The sequence below is a fragment of the Metopolophium dirhodum genome, chromosome 8, assembly GCF_019925205.1.
Source record: "Metopolophium dirhodum isolate CAU chromosome 8, ASM1992520v1, whole genome shotgun sequence".
Lineage (NCBI taxonomy): Eukaryota > Metazoa > Arthropoda > Insecta > Hemiptera > Aphididae > Metopolophium > Metopolophium dirhodum.
This window is the reverse complement of record NC_083567.1, coordinates 21701662-21717228: the sequence shown is the minus strand read 5'-3', so window position 1 is coordinate 21717228 and position 15567 is coordinate 21701662.

The following is a 15567-nucleotide window of genomic DNA, read 5'->3' as shown; positions in this document are numbered from 1 at the left end:
AAACATGATATTTCAATAAATAAAAACAATTTATTACCAACCAATTGCGTTTCATTACAGGTCCCTCAACTTACTTAGGCAACCTTGAAGCATTTCCTTTTAGGAAATTAATTAAATCCTCAAACATAACTCTTAATTCAAGAGTTTGTAACTAATACAATCATAATATAATATGAGTATAGTACATTTAGGTAATATTTTTTTATAATATTTACTGTTAGTGAAATATTAAGTTTGTATTTCAAATATAATATATGTTATAATATTTATGGACGACACTTGCACCATAGCCCTTCGATATAGTAATGTGGCGACCCCGCACATCTCTTTTAGATAAATGATTAAATACTTAATCAAGTCTTCCAATTTACTAAACATTGAAGAGAGACTGTGTGAATTAACAAAATTTTTGGTATGAAATGTTTATTTAAACACCTGTTATAATGTATTATATTGAACTTAAGTTAATTTTTTATAATGTTTACTATAGTAAACATTTGAACACGTATATTATACATAGATTTCAAGTTTGATTTTTTTTAGTTTTTTTTTTTTGAAAGTTACCCACCTACTACAATACAAGACACTTTATTTTTATATTTTGAAGCAATATATGTTTTGGATTATTTACATTTATATAAACTAAATTTCAGACCTATAATTTAGTATTTAAAGTTTGTATGGTCAAAGTCGTGGAACCAAATTTTATCAGACTCTACTAGAATGTTGTAGTTAAATTAAACTAAAAGTATAATAAGTATAATAAGTATGTGGAATAACAGTACCTAACCTTCTATGATAATTTGTTATGAATATAATATTTTAAGTAATAGCTCAAATTTAGCACTTTTACGGTACTTAATACATTTTCCTAATATTTTAACAGAAATGATGGAGCTAAAAATATAGAAATACCTATATTATGTCACGGTCCATAGTTCATAGTTTTGTTTCATTTATAATAATAATGTTTTTAATATACTTTTTCATAAATTAATATTTATTACAGTTGGCTTTTATGATTTGTTTGAACTATAAGTACGTATTTTTTTTGGGAGATCTCTATTATTACAACACTGTTACCAATATTTTTATTTTTTTTGTTTTTTTTTTTTGGTTAGTTAATATAATTGCATGTTTTCATGATTTCTTAGTATTTATGCTTATTTTCTTAAAATGTTTTTATATTTTTGGTTCATCCGTTATCTACCTACATACCTACCTACTAAGTGTGTAAATAAAGAATTTTTTTTGTAAACCAATTTAAATTATAATTTATTAATTTAAAAAAATTTTAATAAAAACGTTTTCATTCAGTATTTTTTTGAATTTGAAGTGCATATTTTTGAATATTTCAGTGCATATATTTGACTGTTTTTAGTGCATACATGCAGGCAAATATTTAACACTTTTTCATTGCATTAAATTCACAGCCCTGCTAATTACTTTTACTTCCAATCATAATACCTACCACAGTTAATGTTAAATGTCAAATTGTCAACAATCAACTGCTTCTTCAACTCGATAAGAGAATGTCAGACTTTTAGCGCACCATTTATTTCTCTCTCTGACCCAATCATTTTAGTGTTTTCTTAATCGTACATTTGGTATGCTACGCGTGGGTCAAAGATGGAAAACAAATAGTGCGCTGACATCCCAACCGGCAACAAGTTTACACGAGTGAGCTGGGTATGGCTCCATCATAGATAATAAAGATATGGATAGGACGGTTGCACCCAAAAACCGCACACTTTTGATTTTAGCCCTAAAAAGGTCGATAGCCAAAAACCGCACAGCTTAACGGTCATTTTTTTTTTTTTTTTTTTTATTTATAAAATCGAAAAAGACATAAATACATACATTATTATTGAGTAACATTATTTTCGATTATCTTTCTCCTTTAAGCAATGCTTGTGTTGGAGAAAGAGAGTTATTATATAATATATGATACAATTATTATAATTATAGAATACACAAGATATAGAGTATAAGTTCTAAGTACGTATAAAGCTAAATATACAAATAAAGTTTAGAAATTTTTTCAAGAAAAAGTACTGATAAAGAAAGAAATATAAAATAAAATTATAGTAACTCATTGTTTAACTCAAGAAATAAATATTTATGTATCAAGCCTTTAATATTAATCGTTTTATCTACAAATATTTTTTTTTTTAAATCAAAAGGCATAGAATTGAAAAAAGTTGGTCCAAGATAATCTACAAAACATTGACCAAAACATTTATTAGTATAATTAACAGTCAAATCAAATTTCCTCAATTCTCTTTTATTGCTTGACTCTTCATGATATTTATTTAAATTAAATTTCTTGACCAAGTTCATAATAGCATTTTTTTTATACAATAACCTTATTGGCAAAACACCAAGTTCTCTATAGTTGGCTTTCGTAGATCCTTCTAGAGTGAATTTATTTAGGCAAATTCTGACTATATTATTTTGATTAACTATTAGTGCATTTAATATGTTATCCCGAATTTGTATAACAAATTACCGTACATTTATATTGGGTTAAAACCGCACACTATTTTTAGTGAAAATAGTGAAAAGATAAGATTATATGATATGTACTATATGTACTATTGTTTCAATTTTGGGAAGAATTTTTGCGTGACGGAGATCGTATAAAGTTTTTAAAAAACGTCGGCAGTCGGTTTCAGCCAATCAAACTTTGAAAGTTTTAATTTTTTTTTAAATTAATATTTAAAATTTTTTAATATACCTATACATTTTTTGTTTTACATATATTTTAAATTAAGATTTTAAATTATTGAATTTATACATTTTTAAGTTGTAATTTTTTTAAAATTGATATTTAAAATGTTTAAATAAAATTTAAAAAAAAATAGAACAAATTATTAATTGTACATATACACATGCGTTTTTTGTTTATCGACCTTTTTGGGGTCAAAATCATAACTGTGTGGTTTTTGGATACGACAATTTCTAAAATTGTGCGGTTTTGACCTATTAAATGTGTGCGTTTTAACATACCAAAAGTGTGCGGTTTTGACCTGTATTTTATCAAAAGTGTGCGGTTTTTGCAGTCAACGGATAGGACATAATGGTCTTATCAGCGGTCTTCGAGGGGAACAATAAATTGAGGCCAAATAAAGTATACTTATATCGAGTATCGACTATCGACTATCAATATAAAGAAGCCTCAATTGCCTTCCCGTCCGGGAACGCGGCCTCAAATGTATTTAAAATAGGCGTGGACTATCCATATCTTTATTATCTATGGGCTTCATCCATAGCATGGATTAAGGTGTCAACAATCAAAGAATCAACTTGATAATCAAATACTTAAGTTCGGCAACCTGCAACTCAGGATCTTTTTATTCAAAGTGTCCTAATGAGTCATAATATGGTTAGTTAGGTAAACCTATGGTTAGTTGAAGCCAAAGAGTCAATAGGGCCTTTGCAATTCAAGATATTTTCCTACGTATTCGGCATTGTTAACATAACTATTCTACCTTTACACTTTTTCTTCCCCCGTCTCTCACAGCTATATACAGGTTCAGCCACTCTCATTCCACACCTCCATATGATCGGTATTCTGTCTATCCACCTCTTCTTCAGTCTTCTCAGCCATCATTTCTCCCCTAATATAGCCACTCTCACTATCTCTTATCATACAGTGACCGAACCACCTAAACCTATTCTCTCTTGTTTTCACTACAATATGTACACTACCCTTAATTAATTAATTTCTTATTCTATCCTCTTTTGTATCTTAACACCTTACTTATTATTCTCATATCTGCTACTCTCACTCCACTTACCTACCCTAACCTTACATTTCTTTTTCATCTTTCCCTTTCATACACCAAACATTCTAAAATCCTGTTGACCCATTTCCTTATCTTCGCCATATCACACACTTCCTAATTCCTATTCACTCAGTCTCTAGTTACCTACAAGTCATCGTACTTGATTATCGATGAAAATATTTAAATATCATTGAGCGAATTCCCTACTCGAAAGAATTGCTTAAAAAAATATCATACCTCACCAATTTTCTAATTTTGAACACGACTTTATTGATAGCCCGAATAGTGTTATACCAGTATAGTTACAATACAAATATTGAAAATTTTCGGGCAATACATCCCCTGATCAATTAACTATAATAAAAAAAAACCTACTGAGAAATAAGAAAATACATACCCCGTGACGGAATGAAAATCTGCTACGAAACTTAGTCTTCGAAACACTGAAACGTTCACACATTTCAATCGGCTTATGATATATTATTCCCAGTTTGAAAATGTTCACTAACGAATGCCATTTCTGAAATAACACGCATCTTATGCAGTAAAATGTTCTACAATATTCTAATGACCTATGCGTTACAGTCTACAGATATTATATAAACCTACCAATAAATACCTAATATTAATTTTTATTACACAGAGTTTGTATTTTTAAATGTTGTATTCAAGGATTTATTAGTTTTATTTTTATACCTAACAAAAATTACATTTATTCACAAGTCAGTTATCAACTAGAACTCGACTACGAGTAAGAAAGCGTTTGGATTGTTCGGACTGGCGTATAATTTATTATTATTATACATTGCGCCTTTGGTAGGCAGTAGTAAACGTATATGCTTCTACGTTACTTAATTAACAGATTTTCCGCGACAATAAAGTCTAAAAAGTAAATATAAGACCAAAATAATATAAAAACGTAAGTTACGCATAAACATCGACTCTCCCAGTGAAACCTAGCTGTACTGCAGCACACGCTGTCGTCGAAGAAACAGCTATCTTCATCCGTCTACATCTCGCTAATTGAAACTTATCTAGTATACAATACTAGTATCTTTATGATCTGTAATATATTCTGGTGTTCGATAAAAAAGATTGAAATAAGATAAAAATACATATTTTTTTGGTTTTGAATATGAAAGGTGTGAGATGATCGATATGAATTTTGTGAGAAATCTAAAGGTACTAGAAAACTGAGACGAGTGTGTTGAATGAAATAAATTAAAAAATTGATTAACACAACATCGCTTTAAAATTAATTTAATTCAAATAATGAGATGAACCTTATTAGATCATTTAAATCAGGGCTTGCAAACGTTATAATAACGTTATGATTATAACGTTATATTTTACAAATAACGATTGAAATTTGTAAACGTAATTATAACGGAAAACGATAATCAAAAATAATTAAATACCGCAAAACAAAACATAACGATTAACAATATATATAATATATCATTAAACAAAAAATATCGCAAAACGTAATTTATAGAATATCATTACGAAAAATAACGCAAAACAAAATTATTTGAAAATTTAAAATCCATTTATTTAAAGGTATTTAAGGTATATTGGTTTCGTAGAAATATATTTTATTTCATGCTATTTATTTTTGTCTTAGAAAAAAAATCTAAGAATTGATTATATTATATTCCGTATCTGGGACATTACCTACCCGCATTTTTTTGGAGTTATTGATAACTTTTAAACTGAATTGTCAATAGCTAATACCTAGTATAATAATAATGCCCCGATAATTGCGCTGTAGAAGTATAGAGTATAGACTTATTTTGTATTCACTATTCACTCTGTATTTTGTCTACTCTGTAGTCTGTACTACTGCGATCCTCTTAGTATACTGTTATTAAAACATCCGTTTTATTTATATTACCTAGCTAAATATTAAAACAAAAACGCTATCATGGGTAGTATCATATATATAATTGAATACATTACTATTTACTTACATATTGGTGTTGGTATTTATTCCATTATTTGTGTATATAGTAATAGGAATACTATAATATTATAGTCTATACTCAATACTTCTATAATTTATTAGGCAATTGTAGCAAGGTATAAATACATTTCAGGTAATGTATTTCATGTACATTTCAGGTATATGTCAAACTAATCAGTGCAAATGTGTAAAACATAAATTACTGTCTAATTTTAAATGATATTTACATAATATTATGAAATGTTGTAAAAATGACTATATAATTCTAACACTTATAAAACTATAAATAAATAATAATGATTGATGATCAATTAGGTATAAATGTATAATACATTTAAAACAATAATAATTAATGGTTTTATTTTTGCTATTATAGGTAATATAATGTGTAGTGATTTTATATAATTCCTAGGTAATTTATTAAATTAAAATATTAAATAATAATTGGTATAGTATAGGTACCAACGTAATTATATAAAATACCTAGGTGTTTGGTATATAGAATACCATTTATACCAATATTGAATATTAATAAAATAATAAATTATAATTTTCTGGTAACGATGTTGAAAAAAAATTAAGTAGTAAATTATTTACTGGATTGTTGGAAAATGTTGGGTAAAATAACGTTTTTATTCTTAATAATGATAAATTCAAAACTTGGATAACGTTTTAATTCTAAATAACAATAAACGCAAAAATTGTGTAACGTTTTAATTCTGAATAACGATAAACGGAATTTTTTATTCAAATGCAAGCCCTGATTTAAATTTTCCAGAACAAGCCCCCAGTTGTTGGTCGCATGCCAATTTTAACCATATACTAGACCACAAGTTTATAGACATTCTATAATGCATTCTGCTGCCGGTGGCCCTAGACACTGTTTGGGAAATTATATTTCTTTAGTAATTAAATTACGATACGAATTATAAGTTACGTAGGTACTTGTCCAATACTCGACTACCAGAATTTAAATTAAAGAATGTGATATACCTAGGTAACATATCGATCGATTCTAAAACAGAAACTTAACCTAGGTACAAATAATATCACAATATCAAATAGTGAAATGTGAAAATTTGAAGAAAATTTCCTATAGGTATATCCCGTAAAACCCCCAAAATAAAACGTACGTTTGAGGTGTTCTCTTAAAACCCAAATATTTAATGCTCGTATCCCGTATGCATAGAAAATGTATGTTTCACATATAACGAAAACCAAAACTATCATGACAGAACTGAATTACGAATAACGTATAAAACAAAAATAATCGTCACCAAGTGATAGGTATAATCTGCTATGTACTTACAAATCATATTAAATAACATTAATCATTATGCATTTTCTTATTTTGTTAGGTAGGTATAAAAACCTACCTTCCTACTTATAAAAGCATTACCTAATCATTGATTTAAAATTTTAAAAATTATTCTACTATAACAATAAATTAACAGTTGTAGGCAAAGTATTATAATTTAAGGTATTTTTCATAATATCCTAATTTTTGTACACCTATAACAACTGGATTTTAAAAACTACTCTACGTCTAGCGGGTATATAAGTTTGTCTGACAATAAATATTTACATTAGGTCTACCGCATCAACAGAGTAGTAGGACAAAACTTACGTAATTATTTATTCTTCCGGCGAAACGCGTTCCCTTCGAGTGTATAATATTGTCTAGTGTCAGAGCTGTGCATCTCCGCCAAGGAAATTGCAGCGCGCGTCTTCATATCTCCGATCCAAAAGTTCAGTCTGGAAGTATTGAGATTAATGACATTTATAAAAATAGGCACCTAGTTTAATAACCAGAATGGAACGAAATATGTGAGTACGTATTGGAATCGCTGTTCGTCTCAGACAATTGTCATTTGCCATAGATTATTTATAATTATAACCTCACCGTCCTAATCATAGAAAATATATACATGGTCCTAACCGATGGATGATGGATATTTTTACATTATCTTCAAAATAACATTTATTTGTTTCTACTAGACGCAAATGCGGTAAATTGAATTCAAATTTATAATATAGATAACGGTTTTTTTACTTGGTAACCATTTAATTATTACTTGGTTTATAAACAAATTCTAATTGATATAAAATAGTAATTACATAAAAATAGTTTAATTGATCCCAATATTTAAAAATAATGTTTCAAATAAAATAATATAAAAAATTTAAGAAATACCTATTAATTAATAATATGTATTACCTAAATAACAAATTAACTAAATAAATTCGTGTTTTTTTTTAAACATTTTCACGCCCCCCCCCCCCCCCTTACGAAATTGTGTCACTCCTCCTTAGAGTGGTGCGCGCCCCTTAGGTTAAGGGCCCTTGAAATAGTGCATGTTAAAAAATCAGCCATATCTTCCCCCCCACCCTTTGACAAAATCATTTGACTCATTTAGCTACTTTATGAATTAAGAACGATACATTGAACGTATACTAAACTGTACCTACCTACATAATAGTTATCAACCTATTAACCCATCAATAATATTATATTTTTTATTGTGTACACTAATCGATTGGTATATACAAAATAACGTTAAGTTATAAATAGAATGTGGATTTAAATGCATTAAAAATAAGAAAAATGCCTTAAAATACGATTTAATGCACTTATATTACAAAGCTTAATAAAATGGCCAGAAAAATTAAAAGTCCAATTTAAACGAATATAAAATAGAATTTAGATAAGTGAATAGGTAGTGTATTCGTTATATTTTGAGTTTCATTATAGCACATCAGTCGATCAGATGCTATTTAATATTTTAAAATAAAAAAATTCGACACTAATTCCATATTGGCAAGTGTTGTTTTCTATAACTGAAGACTGAAGTTATAGTATCGAACATAATGGGTACGTAAAAAAATAGAAATATAAGAAAAAAAATTACCTTTATTTAATTGTATTTAATTTTTTTCTAATAAGTTTTTATAAAATTGACTTTATTCCATATAAATGTTCTAATTTAATTTTTCAATTCGTTGATAATATATGAAACGAATTCTTTCCTTGGAAAGCAGTGTTTTAGAAAATTCAGAAAATGCAGTTTATATTTAAATATTATAAATAATAATTTCTGATGCATTGATGCGGAAGAGTGAGGGGGTGGACAATCAGCCGAACCGAAATCTAACATCTTAAACACTTAATATAAACAATTTTTCACACACGCGTCATGGTATTAAAATAAAAAAATATTTATAATTCATATTTATACCGATTTTCTACCGAAAAAATAAATTACTTTAATCTCAATATTATTTATTAGTTAACGATATCTTTGCTCAGAATCGTTTTTCGTTTGTTCGTTTTGTATTTAAATAATTTATACGTGGATATATTATTATTACTAATAATTATAGTAGTTGTGTTTGTTTTATTTCATTAATTTATTTAGTACTATACCAATAAATTATATATTAATTAATAATTTTTAAAACATTGTGTTCAAAAAAATAAAAAAAAAAATGAGATTTTAATTAGTCTTGTAATGTACCTACCTATATTTAAAAAATAAATAAATATAATAATAACTGTTAAACTTTTAGGGACATAATAGGTAACACATTCGTGCATGTAGTATTACACTATTTATATAGGTATATTTATATACCTATACGAGTATATGAGTAGGTATATTATTCATAAGTGCGCACACGTCAGGATACCATTGGCAGTTGACCATTCCGTGAATATACTTTTATGTGTACATGGTTATACATCTCTAATCCCTATGATATAGAACATAGATATTAGGTGAACAATAGAAGTTAAGTATGTAACACTAAATTAATAGTTACCTATAACTTATAACGTTGTATTTGGAAAAAAAATTACCAGTTATTAATTAAAATTGTATCTTATGACTATTATCAGTTATAAGTCATAACATATATTTCTATAAATTAAGCCAAAATATTTATATATTTATATTAAGTACCCTGTATAGGTATGCACCTATTAATTATAATTATTCTACAAACAGGGACTGGAAAAACGACGACGACGTTTATATCTCGCGTATTTTATACATTTCTAGTCCGGAACTAAAATATGCGCCTACAACACTTGGATAGCACATTTTTCGTGACATTAAATATTTGTTTTAAGTCTTAAAAGTAAATTTAAGCCCCAAAAGAATATAAAAACAAACTTACTTTAATTATCGACTCCTTCGGCGGAATCCGTGACGTGTGTGAACTGCGACGCCCATGAGGAAACGCTCCAGAATACAGCCAGAACTTAGAATATTGTGATTTATGAAAAATAAAATAATACGAAACGCAGTAAGTTTTTTGCTCATATTATCTTCTTTGCTTATTGAAATTTTAGAATTTTTAATCGACTGTGCCTTCTGCAACGCCTTTGAGATTTGCCATAGATTAAGTAAATAAATGATAGATATTATACTAGGTACGTCAATATGATGAATCCACGGATATAATATAATGCAACTTTTTATATCAAAGAGTTCTGTGATAAGGAACAATTTGTTCATTGAAATTTGATATGACAATAAACCAAAATAGTTTATAATTTTGAATTTGAATTATAATAATATGATATAGGTATTATTTAAATTATTATTTTCGTTTATCAATTTAATTATTGATTAAGGTGGTGAATATATATCAGAAGCACAAGAATATTTTTATAAGAGCATATTGTACTTTATGAATTATTAAATAAAAATGTGATTACTGGATTTTAGAGTTAACATAAAGCCATAAACGTATGCAGTAAATTCATCAAATACTATATTAGCAACTATATTTCTAAAACTCCAAGTCTATAATTTTAGATTCTGAGCGGATCGATGACTGTATTAATTTTACAATGATGTGTGTGGGGGGACGAGGTGGCCGAGCGGTCTAACGCGACGGATTCGGCACAGCCGGTCCGAGTTCGATCCTCGACCACTGGGCGGCATTTTTCTCCGTGCAAGTCACGGTGTCCGGAGAACAAGTGCCGCCATCCCCCCAACCCGGGGCACGGCAGAAACCTACGGGTGCCCCATTAGAAATTCTGCCAAACACAACACACACGTGTACCAACCTACCCAATATAAAACCTACCAAACCTACCCAATATAAAACCTACAGTGCCCTCCCCACACCCAATGGCCTATGTTGCCGCGGGTTACCCAATAAAAAAAAAAAAAAAAAAAAAAAAAAATGATGTGTGTTTTTTTTTTTAAATATTTTAAATTATTTTTTCTTGTGGTCTGTGTATACGATAAGTATTTGTAATAAAGATTCAATTTTCATATATAATATTATATTATAGGCACTCAGTATGTAATCATATGTTTATTTTTAGTTTAATTTAATTGTAGGTATTTAGTAAATAATAATAGGTATACGAAATTGTGTTTTCGAATAGCAATTTATTGTTTGTATTAATACCTACACCATAATAGGGAACTAAAATTTTGTAAATGATGTACAAATGTATTTTTGGTGTTTTAAGGCTGCTGTAAGATCAATTTATGAGAATCCTTGCATTAAATTGTTAGGATTATTTGATATGAATAATTATTTTATTACATATAGGTAAGTCGATCAGAAACTATATTTACACTGAATGTTAATAGTAAAAAGCTATTAAAATATCTATTATTTGTATTTATTTGTTAATAATAATTAAGACTTAAATATTAGCAGTAATCTTGTTCCTTTCACAAAATGTTTTTTAATTATTTTTAATTTAATTTACATTTATCCCAAAGTGATAATCATTCAATGATGAATTTAATAGTTACATTCTCGGTTACATTAATTGGATTATAAATTAAAATAAACTACAGTTTCCAGCTTCTACTAAAACATTATTTTATATTTTATTTTATGTTTTTAATTTTTTAAACGCCGTCTGCACCTTGTGTTGGTGATTTTACACGTAATATAATAAAATTGATACTAGTGATGAGTAGGTAAGTATACCTTATTGTTTAATCAAATTATTTATACACGATTATTAACTAAAAAAATATCTATGAAGTATAAACATCCGCATTTCCATTAACTATAAATTCATAATTGTATGAGCTATACATGATACATATATTTTTTGAAAAAACTATTTAAAAAACAAGAATAATTCCTATTTGATGTCACACGGGTTGATCTAGCTACTGACTGCTACGACAACTGTGCAATTTTTTTTAAGCATAATACGTTTTGAAAACGTCCAGAAAAGAGTTTGTTTTAAGACTGTCTGTCTTGATAACAACTAATTTAATTTAGAGTGTATTGTTATACTATATTATAATGAAATTAATAATTATAGTAAAATATATAATTGCAAGACATTTAATACCTATATCTATAGCCATCTAGGGTATAAACTACACTAAAAAAGGTGTAAGTATGCTAATAAAATATATGAGGTGTATAATGTATTTATGTATATAAAAATATAAAATATAAAGATTAAGAACATTATATTGTTTTAAATACTTCGCGCAAACCTAAGGTGATACCCGGCGTATAGTATAACATGCAAAAAGGTGCGTATTAAACTTGGCGTGGTGAAACGAAGACGGTCTCGCGTATTTTATACATTGCGCTATTGGGATTAAACTTATAAATGCTTCTACGTCACGTAGTTAACAGATTGTCCATGGCAATAAATATTTAATTTAAGTCTAAAAAGTAAATGTAAAATAGTAGGTAATAATATGAAAACAAACTTACTCGTAAACATCTACTCTTCCGGTGAAACGTAGCTAGAGTGCCGCCATCGCCGAAGAAACAGCTATCTTCATCCATCTTTATCTAATCATCTCACTCCGATGAGCTGAAACTTGAAAGTATCGAAATATTTTATGAAAATAACCTGATCAAACGAAATTTGCGAGTTTGTGTTACAACTTATCCGGTTTAACGAACTGTCCGTTTATATTTGTGGCCTATTATTTTTTGTTCACTGAAATCAAAATATACAATATATTATATTTATAATACAATAGTATTGCTAAAATTATTAGAATTGTTAACCGTCGCCGACGAATTTCGACAATTGACGATTGCCATAGATATCATAAAATATATTATTTACTATGATAAATCCAAAGAACTTATATATTATTATTAAGTACTCAGTAAACCTATACGGTATATTTATAAATCGTATGTTCTTTTACAGAAATCTTTGTGATCTGCAATGCGCATATTCTGGTTTTCTATTTCAATTATAGTTCGCATGCCAAATTTAACTATACAAACTGGTCCGCAAGTTTATAGACATTCTAATACATTCTCCCGCCAGTGCCAATAGACAAAGTGTTTGAGAAGTTATATTTTTTTGGTACCTAATTAATTTACAATATGAATTATTATAAGTTACCTATGTAGGTACTTTTCCAAAACTCGACTACCTGAAAATCATTGGTTTTTATGGTATAGCCTTACGAAGTTCACGATTTTCTGTGTTTTACGCACCCGTACAACGCTTAAAGTTTACCGAGCTTAAGTATTACAAATTAATTTTTTTTTTAATCTAGGTAAATCAACGTTTTAAAATTTATGATGCAAAAATAATTCTGACACCCACCCATGGTGGTTTTATATAACAAGTCGAGGGATGTTTTTGATTTTAATTGTTCGAGCAAGCGCAGTGTGGTATACCGGGTACATATGAAAATACCAAAAATTTCAATTAGTTAATATATACATATAACTTAAAAATAAGACTGACCGCCAAGTTCAGACTTCCCTGTCGTTTTCAGTTAAAAACTAATGATTTCCGGCAATTATTTTTTGCAATATCGTTCTTGATTGTTACTTGTAATATATACATATGCCTATTTTAAAAATATTATTCGTGGGTAATTGAAACGTCTAAAATATATTATCATATACAAATACGATAATAAACAAATAATAATAATTCAACTTAACCGTATACGGTATTAATAATATTTAATAATATCAATATAAATATAGTATACAACATCCTAGGTTGACAAATCGTCTCCACTTAAAATCGTTTTTCGTATACTATGATATTCTATCATTGAATTCAAATTTAACACTATCCATAACAGTCACAAACTTGTAACCTACTGTTCAGCAGAGTCACTTCAAATTTTTTTTTTTAGATTCTGAGGAAAGCGATGAATGTATTGATTTTACAATGATGTGTGTTTTTTTTTTTTTGTGTCTGTCATCACCTTTTAGGACAGTAAAAGTGCTTGATTTTTCTTTAACAGTAACTTTTCTGATATGAAAGTGAATCTAGTTGGTACTATGGGTCCCAGTAGTTTTCAAAAGCGACGTGAAAAACAAAGGAAAAACGGGAATTTTTTACGCAAAGTCCGTTTTCGAGAAAATCGATTTTGGTTTTTGGTGCAACTCTAAAACAAATGACCGTAGGTAAATTAAATTTTGACTGAATGCTTATATTAGCATTTTCTATACACCATACCATTTTCCAAATATTTTGACTTATTTTGAGCTGTTTACGGACATTTTAAGTTTCCATTTTACTTTAGTTTTTTTTTTTCTATAAATATCAATAAAATGTTATTTGTTGGTTAAAAAAGCTTGAAAATTTAATAGAAGGCTCCTAGGTTATTGTTTCAAAGGCAGATGAAAAAAATTAAAAATCCTTAGTCACGGTTTTTATTTATAAGCATTTAAAGTTCAAATATTGACAAAATACGGAAAAATCACGAAAATTATCAAATTATTTTGAGTTGAGAATTCATAAAAATTTTTCTTTTTCAATCTAAGATTCGAAAATGTAATACATGATTATCCATAAGTTTACCTACCTATATCAAAAAAAAAATGTCTACAAGAAAGTCAAATTAAATTTTTATGAACGTTTGATATTCATATTTTTACAACATTTGATATTCACTCGATTTCTCATGTAACGATTTTCTTATTTTGTTGTAATTAAAAAACGTATGACTGTAGATACTTGAAAATTTCACTGAATGTTTATATTAGCATTTTCTATACACGATAAAATTTTGAAAGTAATTTGATTCTTTTTGAGCTGTTTACGGACATAGTCTGTTTTCAATTATTTTAGTTTTTTTTTCTATAAATATCAATAAAATTTTATTTGTTGGGTAAAAAAGCGTGAAAAATTAATATAAGGCTGCTGATATATCGTTCTAATAGCAGTTAAAAAATATTAAAAATACATAGGCTCAATTTTTATTTATAAGCATTTAAAATTCAAATTTTGACAACATTTATCATATTTATAATTTAATAATTATTTTGTAGTTAAAAATTTATAAAATGTTCAACTTTTGTAGCTAAGGATTAAAAATTTAAAACAAGGTTCCACGTAAATAGGTTATATATAAATTACTTTATTCACTATAATATCATCAAATATACTTGGTAATATCATAGGCTGACGGACCGTTTTCGCTCAGAATCGTTTTTCTTATACAATGATATTATATCATTGAATTCAAATTTAACACCATCCATTACAGTGACCCACTTGTAACATACTGTACAGCAGAGCGACATCCACTTACCCACCATTTTTTAATTGACCTCCCTTTTTATTTAATTCCTGATAAACGAGTTTTGGATAAGTACCTACTTACATAATAGGTACCTGTCCTACCTAATTAATTAAAAACTATTTTTAACACGAAGTATTTACTTATTATTTTTGTCTTTTAGTTTATCTAATTTTGTATGATTAAAATATGTTCCCTTTATACCCAAATAATTTTTAAGTACCTATAAATAATATAGAACTCAATTTTATTTTAACAATAAATACTTTTATTAATACAGTGTTAAACTGTGTAGATGGGTAGT